The sequence below is a fragment of the Cupressus sempervirens genome, chromosome 11 (genome assembly GCF_028749045.1).
Source record: "Cupressus sempervirens isolate cs-2001-9-10 chromosome 11, ASM2874904v1, whole genome shotgun sequence".
Lineage (NCBI taxonomy): Eukaryota > Viridiplantae > Streptophyta > Pinopsida > Cupressales > Cupressaceae > Cupressus > Cupressus sempervirens.
In genome coordinates, this window is record NC_143128.1 from 506,305,779 (window position 1) to 506,324,682 (window position 18,904).

Sequence of the window (18,904 nt, forward strand, 5' to 3'; positions counted from 1 at the left end):
GTCTTTTTCATTAGACATATTCTATTTCCTGATGAAAACTAATTGTCAATTGCACTGCATTCAAATGTCTACCTAGATATTAGTCCAATTCGATCTTCCATTATTTCTTGTGTTATTGGACAAAAGAGAGATTGTAGTGGAGGTAGTGCTTGATTTCTCCCATTATGCTTCTCTCTCTAATTATTGCTTCCTTTCTCATTTACAAGTTCCATTGCATCAGCCTAGCTTAGAAATGCAATTATTTGCTAAAGTTCCATGGCCTCTACTTGACTTTTACAGAGTTGTGCCTCCTCTTTCTCTTTATTGAATTCATAAAACTCTTGTTTTAAAGAAATTGGATCCATTGGAACACTGATAGCTCTTGCAATTAGAAGAAAACATTTCATTTGCATAATCACTATGATGATCTTTTACACCAAAATTAATTTTATCGATAATTTATTCTTCTCTAATCACTTCGTTTAACTGAGCATTCACCATTTCTTTTTGTAGAGAAATTGTATTCCCCTAGATATTTATAGATATATCTAGGTTTTCAATTGGAATGAGGCTTAGACATCATCCAATCTCATTTTTGATATCCTAAATCTATTTGACAAAACTTTGACAATTAGTTAGCAAGTAGAACCTACTTTTTGATGAACAAGTGCTTATCAATTATTTTCACAATTTGAGCTTTCTTTTTAATATTCAACTAAAACTCACATTTGGGGGCATGTCTCTCATTTTTAAAAATATCTAAGCTCTTTCAAGATGGGCCTAAACCTCTCCAAGCATTTGACAAGTTCAAAAAACTCTATTTCTTAGAAAAAAAACTCTCTTTCCTAATGTTATAGTTCATAAATAGATGAATGAATGAATGAAGTATGTAATTAGATGATAATGGGGAATTTATATCGATGCTAGGGGGAGTGGGGGATGAGACTAGGTGAACTTCCACCTTCACATGGTTGACCTTGTTAAGTAGAGAATATTAAAGTATTCTCGAGACCAAGTGATGCTCAAACTAACATACCTTCATTAATAAATTAATTTCCCTCATTGTAGGTATAGAATGATGGAATGATACTATATGGTATAGGTATGAATCTCTAGATAAAAATTAGGTACTCAATCTTCCAGCTTCAATAGCTTTACCACTTGCCTCATTTTGGATCTTACAGATGGATCTAGGGTTGACACTGAAACAACACTTTTACATGCAAGATGTGGTTGTTGGTAGCAATCAAATTATAATAATGATGAGTAGATTAGTATGGATTTTACTTTGTTCATTTTTTATCATTAGGGCTTCATTTTATTTATAATTGGTAGAAATACAAGATCCACATTGAAAAGTAAAAATATAGTAATTTTCAACAACTATATTAAATTTTGATGAGTAGATCAGTATGAGTTTTACTCTATTTGATTGTTTCATTTTATTTATAGGTGGTACAAACACAAGATCCACATAAAATAAGTACAAATATAGTATTTTTGTTCTTTCATTGTAATAGTTTTGACTATTTTCTCTAAATAATATTACTCAATCCTTTTTATATCCCTTACATAAGCATCCATATCCCCCTATTAAAGAAACTATTAGAATAAAATAACCATTGAGAAAAGTGGGGTTGTATTTAAAAATTGGTTTCATGATTTCCAATAATTTTATCCCTAGTGCCTTAATTTAAATTTGGTCTCTATCTAAATACATATTCACATGCTCATTCAAGTAATAATTATTTTTTGTATCATCTCAGTCCTTGTTGGAAGAATTGGGTATCAAATAAAAGGGTTTAAGATGAATTTATAAATATCAATACAAATATAAGGATATTTGTGTAGGTAGAGGAACATACTTAGAATGTAGGACTATAAATAGTAATAGCATAAATGAATTACATCTAGACTTAAATTCAATTTGGAAGTTCCCTCAATAGGTGCTAGATTCTTCTGATACCTCCAATAACATAAGTGATGCAACACATCCTCGCATGATGCTGAGCACCTTTACAAAATCCAACACAATACTTGTCCTACTCAAGTAAGGACTCAACCATTTGGACTAACCTAGTCATTTAACCCTCAAAACCTTCTAATGGTTAATAATTCTCAAAAAAAAATTATTACTTCACTATACTGTGACAAATCAATTTCAAATCTAAATCTGATTACAAACTTCATAAACAATTTAACATTAAATTATGATTCCATAACTTACTGAACAAAAATCTCAATCCCTCTTATGCTTTAATAGAAACAAAAGTTTTTCATACTCAACTAGTCCATATACTATATATAATTATTTCCATATTCATACCTCCATAGTTGCTATTTGGATAATGAAGAAGGAATGAGTATGGGGAATCAGGGACAAAAAACCCTAGGATGTTTTACATTTATAGGGGGTCTATTCAGGAAAATATGTTATTTAGAAATAGGTTGGAATGTTAAGTCTCTCCTCATCCTTACTATTATGTTTTCTAAAATATGAACTATTCTTGCATCTTTGTAACTAAGCTAGTACTCTAAAATAGTAGGCTTTCTCCCACTTTTAAACTTAATGTTTACATTAAGATAAGTGTGTAATCTATTATAATAGCTTTCACAAACTTCACAAAACAATCGATACATTTCATTTTTATTTCAGTACCTCAATATTCTTTTCTAATTAAATATACATCAACCTTAATCAAGGTTTGCAATCATTATCAAACTTCAAGAGGCTACATTCTGCACATCTTCTTATTGTTTTATTTTTTGGGTATACAACACCCCAATGCTTTCTTCTCTTAAAAGACCACCCTTAAACATCACGCACTAAGGAGAACATTAAAATTGAAAAAAAAAAAAAAAAAGGTCAACTTTGACTATTTAACACTTTTAGTATTGGAATAAAGCTTAGTATGTGATGTTTAAGCCATCCACTCTTGAACACTCATGAAAGTGCATCCACAGAAACCTTACACAATATTAGCGATGATATTATCAACTATAGTAATGATGTTAATAGCATAAGGGCCAAGAATGATTTATTGCTAGATTGGAGTTTTGAAACCAACATGCCACATATTGATTGTGATATACATTTGTTGCCATGATTTTATTCCCCTATATTTTTCAAGATTCTAGGACTAGGGTTGAGTCAATACGATATCATGTATGAGTCTATATTTCCCTTAAATGATTTCTCCTCTCATCTACCCCTTTCTATGCACCTAGTTGGACATTCAAAAGAAATCTACATTCATTCATATTATGTGATTAGTAAAGGGAGGGTAAGTCTATGCATTTCCTAAATGAAAGGGAAGTTGTTTTGAAAACCTAATACTTTATCAAGTGTTCATGGAAAGGCATGATGCATTTAAAAAGAATATCATATACATATTTAGAAAAAATGGCAATGAAGAAATATGAGGGTTGAGGTTAAAGATAATATGTAGATTCTAAGAAAAAGCTAGAAGAAAGATCAGTTGAATTCGATATAGAGTGAAAATTGAAAGATGAGGAAATGGAGAAGAGCATAGTCAAAGGTGGAGAAGACCAATGTTGAAATCAAATCAACAGCACAAAACTCATATAAATCTCCATGTCATGAGTTGAAAAGTAAATTTCTCTTAGAAAATGGATCCTTGGTCATTGGATGAAGAGAAAATCAAGTTTTTTTGGCAATATTGCAAGTAGTTAGTCATAACCTAAGGTTAGTATTACAAAAGAGAAAAATCAAGTATGTGTACCTTCATAGGGTTACCAAATGAATTAAGGGTTTCAGCGACAAAGCTGCAATGAAAGGTGTTGGTGTAAATATGTATTTACTATTTATACTTTACTTAAGTTTACTTAGGTTAATGCATTATTTTATTATTTCTTAGGTGAGACACTTAGGAGTTTACATGCTTTTATTAGTTGTCATGTTGACAACATAGAAGTAAGAAACTCTAATTTAGCACATGGTGTCTACAACATTATTTTGTATGCTACACCTTTGTAGGCTTATCCTCTCATCATCACACTTACTCTTGTGCTTAATGGAGGATGACCCACACTTGGTGGACATGTGCTTGGTTGTATGACTTACCATGTTGTTGATACCTATGCATTCTAGAAGAATTCTAGAGGCCCTTACATACAAGCACTCCTAGTGTAATTTCATATTGAATTTTATACATATCAATATTTTGATCATTCTCTGGTCTACTATTGTGCTTGTGCTTGTGTTCATTGATCCTGGGTGAATTTTTTCCTAAGGAATATTCTTACATGGTATCAAAGCTTGGAGAATTTCTCTTCACATAGCTATTCAAGATCATTGTTGCTTCAACACCTCAACCTAGATCCAGAGTATCGCTATCATTTGGAGCATTTAGAGCTAGAATGGACCTTGTCATTATGTTTGGAATGTCAATTAAGTGAAAATCAACTATAAATTTGCCTACCCTAGGCTAAATTCAATTTTGAGGCAATTTTTTTTTGTAAAGTGTCACCCAAAGGTCTAATTTGTAATTTTAGGTATGATTTATTAGATTTGCAAGTTTTAAATTTTAGATATAAAATTTATTTTGTCTCTACAATTATCTATATTTTTCATTTATTTTTCGCCCAATTAGGCAGCCTATAGAGAAATTTTTTTTGTACAGGCACCAAGCAGTGACACTCGAGCCCTACACAAAATATTCTTTCATAGTTGGTGGCATTTTCTAGCAACACAATTGAAATCAAATAGAAACACTACCCACGACAACCATCTATCAGTGGCCCATGTTTGTTTAAAGCAAGGTAGTCTTTTCCTTTTAAATATCATAGCATTCACATAACCCACCAATGTGCAAAAAAATGTTGTACTTCTCCTAGTAGTATTCCATTTTCTGGCATGTGAAAGTCTTCTTTATGTTGACCATGATTCCAACCACCGACTATTAATTTTATTGTTTTCAGTGCTAAGATCTCCCTTCGATAATGGACCTGTGAACTCCTAGATGCCTATGTGTAAACTCTGACAATGTTTGTAGAAATTTGGCTAACCACCGACCAATGAAGAATTCCAGCTTGCTACTACCATTTTGTGGCTAGATAAACACTTGGTTCTCTCCTCAATCCATTGACAATGAGATCTTCCACATGGATCCTCCGCATTGATTCCCGCTGACAGTGCTAGACCTCTACTAGCCAAAGACACTTGATTTCCAAATATGCTGCCACAGGGCACCAAACTATTTGCTAACACCAACACATCTATAGTTGCCACATAGTTCAAACACAGTTAGCAGACCCACATGATAAGAACACGTAGACCAATCAATAGTTGACAACTTAGCAAATTCTACCACATCTTTTTTGTTCATACCATTTGTACAGTTTAGTGTTGATGCCATCAGCTGACATCATCAACATGTCATCAAGCGAGGCTAATTTTTTACTTATGTTAGCATTTCATAGTGTTAAAATTGATGGCCATCTGACTATCATTTCATAGCATTTTTCAACTATTGCGACGATCATTTGACCGTCAAATTTAAGCTCACAATTTTTTGCCCAGACCCCTCTCTAGATGTAGTTTTGATTTGACAATCTAACTTTGGGAGGCCATAATTTAGTCTTTTAGACTCCAAATCAGGTATCTAGTTTTGGTGCAAGGGTTTGTTAGAAATTATGTTTTTTGGTGATTATACCTATCCAATCCTACAATTTGCAACTTGAAATGCTCTATACAGGCTCATTTGGACACATTTTTACATTCCATTTTTTTTTTGAAGTGCATTATTTTTCATCTACCTTCTAGATATGCAATTAGATTATGGGGTTGTGTGGACAAAAATATCACTTTTAGACTTAGGACCTTTTTTGCATTATATTACTTTGATTACTTTTCAAAATTGTTGTACATCTAAGCTACAGTGCTTATTGATAGATTTGAGCCTCAAAAGGTAGTTGTATATAGCAAAATTATAAGTCCACTTTGTTCATTTTGAAAAGTGGCTTATTGTACTCCCACTACATATAAAGTGCCAAAACCATCTTTTTTGGGGGGTTCTTTGATTGAATGAAAAGGTTGGGGGTGGGGGGGGGGAGGGGAGGGGTGGTGTATTGTGTGTCTCTTTTCTATGCTCTTTTCATTTTCTACATCATGGGTTCACCTAAAGGTCCACTTCTAACTTCATGCAATTATTCTACATGGAAAGATATTGTATGGAGTAGATTAATGGAAAAAGGTCCAAGTCTTTATGTTGATGGTTCAATTGCAAAACCCACTGATGCCACAACACTCAATGATTGGAAAATTAAAGACCAATAGGCTTTAGGAATTATCAAGACTTGTGTACATAGAGATCTCTTTTTCCACATATCTAGTTTCAAGGAATCCAAACCTACTTGGAAAAAACTTTAATCATTATATGGTAAGGTGGATGAGGAAAAGGGATACCAGATTGAGGATGATCTACTTCTCTTGGATCCTAAAAACTTTGACAAAATTCAAGATTATATCAACAAAGCCAATGAGTTTAGAGCACTACTTAAAGATTGTGGTAATCCCATGAAGGATGATTGGTTAATTCATCACATCTTGAAGAGGCTACCTTCAGACTATACTTCCTTTGTTTCAAGTTATAATACTCATAGGTTGACCATGGGAAGTGCTTTCCAAAATCCTACATTTGATGCATTTATAGAATGTTAATTTTTTAACAATCCCACTTGATATATATGAGACTTCTCACATCATCAAAAACCAAAGAATTGGTGGCTAGTGATGAGAACCAATCAAGTCAACAATGAAGAAGTTCTAACAACAACAAGATAAAGTAATGGAAGAAAAAGTCACAATCTGAGACACAACAATCCTCCTTATAGAAAGGAAATTCTTCTTCCAACAAGAAGAGAAGTAATGAAAAGAAGGATGAACTTTTTTGTGCATATTGCAAGAAACTGAATCATGATGAACATCATTTGCAAGACTAAGAGAATCGATGAGTTGGAAAACCTACTCAAGAAGAACAAAATTCAATTGCCAAATGCTTCCAAGGATTCAAATCCAACCACTTTAAAGGGAAAAGGGCAAGCACTTATGGCTAGTTCAAGTTCTTCATCAAAATGGATTCTTGACTCAAGTGCCTCATATCATATGGGTTCTTCAAAGGGAGACTTTTCTTCATTGAAGTAGTCATAGGTACCACACATCTTTATGGGAGATGATACGAAAATGGAAGTTGAAGGGAAATGACATGTGGAGATGGAAAATGGGGGATTCAAATATGTTTTCTATGTTCCTAACCTTAGCCCTAATCTCCTCCCAATTTACTAAATCACTTACCTTGGAGATGGCAACAAAGTTGAGTTCCTTCTAGATTCAGTAATGGTACACAGTCTCAAAGATGATTCATTGGTTGTAGTGGGGAAAGTCAATCATGACAAGAGGCTTAATTCCTTCTCCCACTTTGTGCCTAAGTCTCTTTAACAAGCCTTGTTGACTCAATCATATTCACAAGACAAATTATGGCATGAGCAGTATGGTCATCTTTCCTTTTGCTATCTTCAGAAACTTTTCTCAAAAAAAATAGTCAAAGGTCTACCTACAATCAACTTTTCTAAGGGTGAATGTTCAACATGTTCAGTGGATATGCATCTCAAGGAGAAGTTTTATAAAGGGAATTCTTGAAGAGCACCAATTGTTCTTCAATTGGTTCACATGGTACTAGTAGGTCCTTTTGCAATGACATCAGTTAGCCAAGGCCACTACATCCTTACTCTCATTGATGACTTTTCACACTACACATGAGTCTACTTTCTTTATCACAAGAATGAAATGGTTGATAAGCTTCAAGCCTTCAAGAGTCATGTTGAATAGAATTCAAGGAAAGCCATGAAGGCTCTAAGGATGAATAATGAAAGTAGATATGTGAACACAAGACTTAAAGAAAAACTTGAGGATATTGATCTTCAAAGTCCACCAACATTTAGTTTGCACAAGATAGATGTTGTAGCATTGAGGATAAAAACTCTTAAGTCCATGGAAAGTTGCATGATACAAGCCAATTCTCTTTATCCAACACTTGAAGTCAAAGCTATAAGCAATGCCACTCACATACTTAATAGGTCTCCTCATAGTGCCTTAGATGGTAAGACTACTTTTGAGGCATGATGTGGCAGAAAACTAGTTGTGAAACACTTCAAAATCTTTGGTTGTTCAACATCAACAAACATATCTTCTAATGGATGCAAGGCACCACCACATAGGCCTTGTACTTTCATTGGATATGAAGATGGTGTTTAGGCATACAAACTTATGGATCTTGAGACTCGTGAGATTTTTGTAGAGAGGGATGTACACTTTAAGGAAAATTCACCCAGCTTATCCTCTAATCCTCTCTGCACTTTATACACTGTGGAAACTAATAGTGACACTAGCGACAGTGATTCAATAGAATCAAATTTGTGGAATCCTATTGACTAGTTTAGAGAGAGGTTACATCATTAGCACATTCCACATGCATATATTGCCATAGTGATAGTTCTAGCATAGCAAGGTACACCTTGTCTTCCAGCTTCAACAATAGGGGATAACTATATAGTAGATATTTTAGGTTTTTTTGGTGGAGTTATACATAGTAGACTTTTGAGACATCATTGATTATATACATCTTCTCTTTGATGATGACGATCCTTCTTTAGTTGTTGGAAGGGCTCACTCTAACCCTCTTGTCCATTCTCTTCATGATCGATCTTCATAGGTTGATATAATTGTGGATCCTTATGTACAACAGTTATAGGAGGTCTCTTTATCATTCAAGGAGACTGTGGGTTCTTTGGGATAGGTTCTATATTCATCCTTGTCAGATCTGCGCTCATTCTTTTTCACAATCTTGGAAGGGGCAACCATCACCATTGATACTTGGACAATTAAGTAAGTTTTAGAGGCATCATTCATCATTGGGATTCTTTCTGCATATAGGGGAATAATCTCACTTGTACCTTTGCCATTGTTTCTTCCAAAGGTGAGGAACATTATTCAACATTCATGAACCAACTTCAACCTTGGAGCAGCTTTCACTGACTGGCATTCTTCATTTTTGGGGTGGTGGGGACTACCTTGTCTCTCTTCCTCTTCCTTTAGGGGGGACTTTTTCCTCTTATGAGGTTTTGTTCTTCTCATTCTTCACTATTGTATATACTTGATGTATGTCATAATGGGGTGGTCTTGATTACTCCATCCATCCATGCATCTTGTCTTTTCATCTCTCTTTTTTGGGGAGGGTTTTTCCCATGAGGGTTTCCCTCTTTCTCCATTTTATAAGAGATTCCATTTCATTATTTACATGGGTACCTAACATGGCCTATTAGTTGGGACCCATCATGCCTTTCATCCAAACTTTCATAAGCTTAAGTGCATTCCCCTAAGTTTCACTTAAGGGGGGGTGTTGGTGTAAATATGTATTTACTATTTACACTTTACTTAAGTTTACTTAGGTTAATGCATTATTTTATTATTATACATTATTTTATTATTTCTTAGGTGAGACACTTAGGAGTTTGTGTACTTCTATGAGTTTTCATGTAGACAACATAGTTATTGACACTCCTAATTTAGCACATGGTGTCTACAACATTATTTTGCATGCTACACCTTTGTAGGCTTATCCTCTCATCATTGCACTTACTTCTGTGCTTAATGGAGGATAACCAACATCTAGTGGACATGTGCCTAGTTGTATGACTTATCATGTTGCTAATTCCTATGCATTCTAGAAGCTTTCTAGAGGCCTATATATAGGCACTCCTAGTGTACTTCCATATTGAATGAAATAAATATTGATATTCAGATCATACTCTGGTCTACTATTGTACTTGTGGTTGAGTTCTTTGATCTTGGGTGAATTTTTCCCTAAGGAAAATTCTTACAAAAAGAAATAGTCAAAGATTTAAGTAGTTTTGACAAGATCATAGGGTTTCAATCAAAGTTGAAGACCTTAGCTATGAAGTTGTGAAATGAAGAAACTATCAATTGAAATAGTCATTACAATGTCTCATAGTTTATGGGAACTTAATTTTAATGTTGCAAAGCTATGAAGGGTGATCTAGATAGTCAAGTGTAAGGTGATCGCAACATCATAGATGAAAGAAATGTTACCTCTTAGACTGCAGTGAAGGTGTGAGATAGTCAATCTAATGGTCATCACTTGATCATGGCTTATTTATAGCTTGAGGAATTTTAAGATGTTATGGTGTGAATAACATAAAATAATAGTTAAAACTAATGACCACATTATCATTACTCAATTCTAGTCAAAATAAAGTCAAGTTGCAAAGATGCAACAAAGAGAATGACATGACACATTGAATAGGTGAACTCGCACTATAGAGAAAAACAAAGAGTTAAATTCCTCTAATCTTAGCCATAAAATCATAAAGATCAATGATCATCACATGTTTGCTAGCGATTAAAGGTAATCCAAAGTTGACATGGAAAAAATGCAAAATCCATTGATCGCATGGTCGTAGGTTCAATGATGAGTTAAGATTTTAAGTTGTGACCCAATGAAAATGATAACAATCAACTTTAAATACTAATAGAATTGATAAGTAGGAGATAATTTCCATAGTGATTTAAGATGAATCCATCTCTCATGAGAATAAATGGAACACTTAACACTCATTGGATCTAGGTGATGCTCACAAGGGTGAAGCACTGGGACTTCCTGGGAGGTCACCCATCCCAGTACTACTCTAGCCTGAGTGCACTTAACTATGAAGTTTCCTCCATGGTTAAACCCAAAGCTTGCAACCCCATTTGAAAAACCTTCACCAAGTGTTGTGCCTTATGAATTCATTAGAAAGCCCCTTAAGCTCATCAATTGATAAGTAGGAGATAATTTCCATAGTAAGTCAAATTGTGATATTACTATCAGGATTTAACTGTGTGATTTTGAGTCAAACTCACTGACCCATGTTTCATGAGTAGTGATTCAACATGAATCCATATCTCATGAGAATAAATGGAACACTTAGAACTCATTGGATCTAGGTGATGTTCACAACAGTGAAGCACTGGGACATCTTGGGAGGTCACCCATCCCAGTACTACTCCAGCCTAAGCGCACTTAACTATGGAGTTCCCTCCATGGTTAAACCCAAATCTTGCAACCCCATTTGAAAAACCTTCACCAAGTGTTGTGCCTTATGAACCATTCATTAGATAGCCCCTTAAGCTCATCAATTGATAAGTTGGAGATCATTTCCATAGTAAGTCAAATTGTGATATTACTATTAGGATTTAACTGTGTGATTTTGAGTCAAATTCATTGAACCATGTTTCATGAGTAGTGATTCAACATGAATCCATCTCTCATGAGAATAAATGGAACACTTAGCACTCATTGGATCTAGGTGATGCTCACAAGGGTGAAGGACCAAGACTTCCTGGGAGGTCACCCATCCCAGTGCTACTCCAACCTGAGCGTGCTTAACTACGAAGTTTCCTCCATGGTTAAACCCAAAGCTTGCAACCCCATTTTTAGTACTGGGATGGGTGACCTCCCAGGAAGTCTCAATGCTTCACCCTTGTCAGCATCACCTAGATCCAATGAGTGCTAAGTGTTCCATTTATTTTCATGAGAGATGGATTCATGTTGAATCACTACTCATGAAACATGGGTCAATGAGTTTGAGTCAAAATCACATAGTTAAATCCTGATAGTAATATCACAATAATAGCATTGTCATAGGCAATTTAGGTTAATCATGAGTCAAGGTCACAAAACAGTTAAAATTGAAAATCTCATGGCCATTGGTAGTTAAGGGTAACTTGAAGTTAATGATTGTGATAGTGTAAGATATGGCAACGATTATAGTGAATAGTTTTCACAAGGTCACTAGCTATTCAAGATATTTTAAGTTGTGACCTAGTGAAAGTGTTAATGATTAAACCTTTAAAAAAAAAATCACATTATCATAGGTAATCAAATAGTTAAAGCTTTTTAGGCTACAAAACTATGAAGGGTACATAGCAGTTAGAATCTTAGGTTATCACATGGTCGCTATGGGTTAATCATAACCTAGGGTGAAGGATGTGAAGGAGCAACAATTGGTATTTACATGTTCACCATGGATGAAATGAAACCTTCAATTAGAACATTGAAAGAACAAAAATCAATCAATTGCATCATCACATTAAAATAAGGTATCATATGAATGATAGAGGGAACCACAAAGGAAGTCATAAAGGAGAAATAAAGAGGATTATTAGGTTTTGATAGTGATCATTAATAGGAGATCTATGGTGGATATTTAGACCTACTATGATTGTTGAGATTCAAATTATATGAATTCAATGCCAACAGATTAGAGAATAATATAAACCATTTTGAGGGTTTCTAGCCACTTCTACTTTCTTTCTTTGATGTATTGAATTTTAATAATGACTATTAGATTTATGAGCAAATCAAGTGCTTTGTTAATGTAACTAATGAGTCTATAACTAGCCAAGAACCCTAAGAGGAGGCCTATATATGTAATTTTCCAAGTTAATAGAAAGGATCGACAATTTATACAACTTCTCCCTTTGTATTTCCAGATACTAAGTGAGAATTAAGAGGTTGTATGAAAGGGAAGATTTGATTGATATCTACAACTATTTTTGTGTGGTCTTAATTCCATTTGGGATTAGAATTTATAATGTTCTATTTATTGTCTCCTCTACTTGAGCTAAACATGCATAGTAAAGTAGTCTTTATGGGATTGTAGGACATATGCATTTGAAGTTGATGATACTTTACTATACTCCATTTTAGTGGAGGGTTATCAGTCATGTTGGATTCCATTTCATCTTTCATGTGCATCTTTGTTGTCTCACTAGATTGCATTTTAGTAGGACTAATCTTTGTTTAGATTATATTAGGAGGAGTATTAAGGGGGCTTTAAGGTAGCTTGTGATATCCATTCCAGTAGGTATTATAGGTTGCCCAAATCTATTTTTGCCCAGGGCATTTTTAGTTATGAATGTCCTTGTTTATCCTCTTCTACTCTCAAGTTAAGAGCATATCCCCATCCCAATGATATATAAAAAAAACAATTCATTACATATATTGCATGTAAGGGAGTTGTACCTTATAATACAGAAACAAGTGATATAAGACATACATTGACCCATTTTTTGGTGAGATCCTTTTGTTTCCCCACATTTTTGGCATCTAGAGTCAAGTTAAAGCCAAGTTAGCAAGAGGCAAAAACTGTTAACCAACAACATCCAACTATGATTGAGACACGTTCATGTTGAAAAATGAAATTCAAAAAAATTCAAGTGTTGTTTCAATGTCAGCCCTAGATGCCTTCATTTTGGGTCTTGTAGCTAGATCTAGTGTTGAAATGATTCTAAATCTTTTAAACAATTATTTGATTAATAATAAACTCTATTTTATTTGAGCGATTATTAATTGATAGCTTCTATTTAGTTGTTTTCTATTAGGTCAAACACTTCATATTAGGTTCAAGTTTGGAATAATGACAAATAAACATGAAAAGTGCCAAGACCAAATTCTAAGTATCTGAGGAAGATTCTTATCATCAACATTGTTCCAAACATTTTTGGGGACAAAATTAACTATCCCCAATATAAATATAACTTTGTAAAATTAATGAACTATCATTAGATAGTGCCTTGAGGCCACCATAGATAGATATAACTATCATTAAATAGTTGTCTTGCATAACACAACAATTTGGCCATCAACAATAGGACTAGAGGGGTAACCAAGATCCATACTTGTAGTAGCCTTAGGAACATCAGTTAATTCATTCTATAAATTCCTATCCTCTCTTCTATAATTATAAGAATTTGATAGCACAGAAGTAGACAAGGATTAGTCTAATTTCTTAGATTCAATGTGCATGAATCTAACTAAACAATTGTAAGAAAGCGTGAACACAACTAATACCATAATGCAATAGGAAACCACAAAGAACTTAAAATTTCACTCACTTTATAGAAGATACCAAAATTCAGCTAATATAAGATGCAAACATTATATAGTGAATTTTATTTCCTTTAACCATTGCATCCCTTACTTGCATGGTATTGGTTATTTTAGTTGACTAGGTTTCTAATGTTGATTTGCCAAGCCACTTAAACATTGTAATAGTAAATTTCTAGTTAGACCAATCTTCATTGTGGTAACTTGTAGTAATAGTTTATTCAAGACACATGTTAATTGAGTTCTAGTTCTAATGAATTTCATGCCATCTAATGGTCAACAAAGAAGTTACAAAGCAATTCTCTCTAGCCTAAGGTGATATGTAATGTATGTATATTCAAGTTTTAGGCTGACCTTTGTTTGAGTCAGTCTTACCTATATATTAAGAATTATCAATGTCACTTGTTTTATAACATAGTTAATTTACTTTTATGAATGCATGCTACCAAAGGTTCACCAAAAGTAGCTTTGAATTGATTTTATTTTTCTTGATTTGATGCACGATTTACTTTATTTTGACATATCTAAATTCCATCACCTATTTTCATTAGGACACTAGAACAAGTTTCAATTGGCTTAGTTGTTTTACATTTTTAGCACCTTCAACAATGGTCAACCAATAACTTTCTATAATGGAAATCAAGTTGCATTGAGTAGCTTTTGTCATTTAAATGGTTAGATATCTCCTAACTACTTGATTGAGCTCATGAAATTCTTTCAATTCTATTTGGAAGTGTTTGTGTGGGTCAAACTTTAGTTCTATTAACAAATGGGTTTCTTCTATCTATTTCTTGGATTAATGATGTAGGGTTGAATTTGTTCCTATTTATATTTCTAGTCATAAATGAATACTTAAAACTTATCCTTTTTTGAGGTTGGTTATAGTATTATAATAGAAGATAGATATTATCTTAGAAAGGTGGGTATAGGCATCATATTGGGTACATTACTAATTACTCCTTGTATTAACATTATAGGTAAGCACATATGAGTTTGTCTTTAATCACTATAGAGATGATTACTTTAGAAATATAGTGAAACTATTATGCATGTTAATATAGGTATTACACACTTTAGCATATGCCTTGGTAGAAGCATTTTCAATTACTCTATTTTGAGCTATTTGATTCAAAACATATTTAGTTGAACTTTGCAATTGCAACCAACACATTTTGAGGTTCACCATACTAAACAATACAAAAGTTTCCAAGTGATCAAGAACATTTGTACTTTTCCTCGTGATGCTTCAGGCTTGCTTTTCTTCTTGAAGACCTTGTGAGTGTACCTTCTTCTTTTCCATGCTTATCCATGCTTGCATCTTTCTATCTACACTAATTATGTATTTTCTTAGATACCTTTTGGAAGTGTTTACCCTGTACCTTTCTTCTAAACCTTTGTTTTCCCCTCTTGTGCTTTGGATCTAATGACCAAATCATTATAAAGAAAAAGAAGTAACATAGCACTACCACTATGTGACTTTGACACAACCTTGTAAAGTCCACCATGATACAAATCTATACCACATGAGGATACACCTATAACACAATCATACTTAGTAACAAAAACCAAAGCAATGCCTTCATACTAGTATAGGTTATCCCAATACACATGCTTGGAATAGTCTTCACATGACTCTTCATTATTATGTTGTCCTCATCTTCAGATTCCTCAAGCCTAGATACCCCTACCCCTATCAAAAAACTCTCATCATCATTGTGCCATCTTTTTTGGCCTTTCTCCATTCCCTTTGTGTCTACATTATTCTTAGCCTTCCTTGTCCTTGTGGAAAAAAATCCCAATCTTCAAGGGACATAAAATGGTACCAACTAGTATCATTCTTTCTTCATCAGTAACTTCATTCTTTACCATTGTCCCACATCCTTGATCCTCTCTATCACTAGATTCACTCTTCCCCTTGCAACCTATCAAATGCCTCCTTCTCTCTTGTCCTTTAGATGGACCATATACCTTTGAATTAACATTCTTGATGGTTACTTTCTCCAAAGCCCCACAACTCCTCCTCAAACAAGTCTATACTTTCTCATTGTCTTCATATTCCTTGGACCTTAGGAACTCTCTTCTTCTCATCAACCATGTCCTTGACCTTGTCCACACCATCTTATCATCTTGTAGTGAAGTCATAACAAATTCTTTCCCATTCTTGTTAATAACATAAGTATTTTATTTGCTATCATACAAGGCCTTAAAATCAACTTGCCACCCTCTACCCAACATTAATTCTATCCATAATTGATACCTTGAGAGTACCACTCTACTTCTCCCACAAAATATTTAGTGCCACAAATTAAAGATTTTGAATGTGATAATTTATTAAATAGTAATTTCTAGCCGCAAAATGATTTATGTTTTTTTTTCTTTATCAAATAAAGCATACATTGCTCTACTCCATTTGTTCGATGTTTGAGAACACATTTGGTATCATTTTAGTTAATAACTCTCTTAAGAGTTACATAAAATAAGTTGGGTTACTATTTTCAAATAAGATCAACTGCAGTGCATGAAAACTAATTTGAATAAGTTAGGTTACCATTGCATTTGGGAATATAAAGATGCATTTCTATCATAATGTGTTTGGTGAGTTAGTTAATGTGGCCAACCATGTTTGTAAACATTTATTTAATGCTTTTTTTGCAACTTATATATTTACTACATTGAATTTAGGGACAATGGAAAGTCAATTTCTAGAGTTATAGAATGGTTGAAAAGAAAGAATATTCTTTGCCTCATCTTACGAGCCAATATACACCACAAGCAATATGTAGACCAAGTAGTAGACATTATTATATTTTCATCCATATTTATTTGTGTGGATTCTATCATTATTTTCTATTGGAAGGATTGATTTCTTATTGTGGTGGTTATTAGATCCAAAATATTATAAGGCTTCTCTTGTTTGAACATCATCTATCAGAAGAGTACTTAGATACAATTTGAGTTGCTACTAGAATGCCAAATCAAATTGAAGTGGTATTAAAAGTATTATTTCTTTTTATTTTATTTTAATTTCATCGTTTACTCTCACTTATAAGTGAAATTTTCTATGAAGCAAGTAAAAGAAAATGTTTTTGACCTTATCGCTGATTTAGCTTGGTCATTTCTCGATAAGCAATTGGACAGTATTTTCTGTAGGTTGAAGAATGTATAGGTATTCTAGATAGCCACTAGTTTATATTGTGTTTCTTTGTCAAATTGTTGAGCTTTCTAATGATGTTCAATATATATTTTTCTCATTCCTATAGGGTCCTTCTATAGGAAATGTTGTTAAAATTCTTAGTTTCTTTAAGAGCCTTTCATGGAGTGACACCATAGGTATCATGGTAGAAAGATACATGTATACCAATTTGGATTTACATGTTTTTGACATGAGAAATGATAAGCCAAGGAGTAACATAGCTATAAGGAAATGTACACTATCCTTTCTCTCTAATTCTTTCAAGTTTACGAGATGTATGAATTTATCATTCTTTTAGAAAGACAAATCACTTTTGTTCATTTTCACAAGTGATATAAATTATGCAAGTTAAGTCTTTAAAAGTCAGAGGCTTTGTAATTAGGGAATCTTCTAGAAAATTATTATTGACACAAAAGCTTACACCCTAGCCTAAGGGAATGCATCTTAGGAAGCCCTGTGTAACATGAAAAAAACCTCCAAGCTATGGGACTTGTATTAGAGTATTTTTTAATTTATACTTATTAATTAAATCATATTGATTTAATTATATAAGTTTCTATTACTCTAGTTACTTAAGCTTCATTTAGGTGCATTATTAATTAATTATTAATTAATAATGTGCAACCTAGTTTTTTAGTTTAGGGTTTCTATCTCACCTTCATAAGGTTGAGCATTGTACTTTTTTCATTAATCTCTTATGCATTTTTCATTTGAGAGCAACTTTTCTTCTATCTCCATTTTTTAGCAAACCCTTGCCTCTTCTCGTCTTTTTCTTCTGTGACAGGTTTTTGCATGCATGGATTCGAAGGCTTTGTGGATTTGATTGGCTTATTTGCTCAAATCCTACATGGTATCAGAGCCATATCTATTGTAGCTTGTTCATGATTTGGAGAAAAAGGAGAACGAGGGTTTGGCAGAACAGATCTGCAATTTTTTGAGTATTTTTTGAGAAAATAGGGGGGTCACTATTTTTTGGAGCAGGTTGAGGCCAAACAGATGTCACGGATGGATTCAAAAGGCATCAAAACCCCTATTTCCATATAAAATTTGTCCGATTTGGACAATGTTGCTCTGGGAGGCAAAAATTTTTAGCCCAGCAGGGCCGTACGGCCTCCTTCACGCAGATCGAGGCATTTTTTTTAAAAAAAAATTTAAAATTTTTTTCTTTCTGGCCGCTCCACCCCGCAACCACCGGAGCGCCGCCCGCGCCCGGCCGGAGCTCAGCCGCAGCCGGCGGACCACCCGCGGTGCAGCCTCCGCCCCACCGCCACCACTGCAGGCAGCGCCACCGGCGTGTACCACCCGGGCACCACCTCCTCCAGCGGCGCCACCACTTGCAGCGTATCGGCGTGACATCATCTGACCGACCGATGATATCATCAATCTGGTAGCCTGATTTTTTCCCGGTGACTGGCTGTTGATGGACATACAGCCGTCAAGTTTTTTCGCATGCCTGTATTTTTCCAGAGAGCTCCCTTCTTGGACCTGTAGTTGGTTTTTTGGCCTTAACTTGGGCATACGAAGGTCTTTTTCCGATCCGAAAGAAGCGCCAAAAAGCTAGTTCAGAGATGGAGACAATGGTACTAGTTTCATTTCATTTTGAGTTCATTTGAGCTTCCAATTTTAGCATTGAAGTAGAGACTTCTATTTCCCTCTTCTCTTCATTCAAAATCCAGGTTCTTTTCTCAATTTTTATACTTTCTATAGTTTTTTTCTTTTGTATTTGAAGGATATCATTATATATTGTGGGGGGGGGGGCACTTTC

General features: G+C 34.1%; 1 pseudogene; it reads right to left on the minus strand.

The window, feature by feature from the left end:
• Positions 1 to 18,567, minus strand: part of LOC149530587 (uncharacterized) — a 168,053-nt pseudogene extending 149,486 nt beyond the window's left edge.
• Between the last annotated feature and the right edge of the window lie 337 nt (positions 18,568 to 18,904).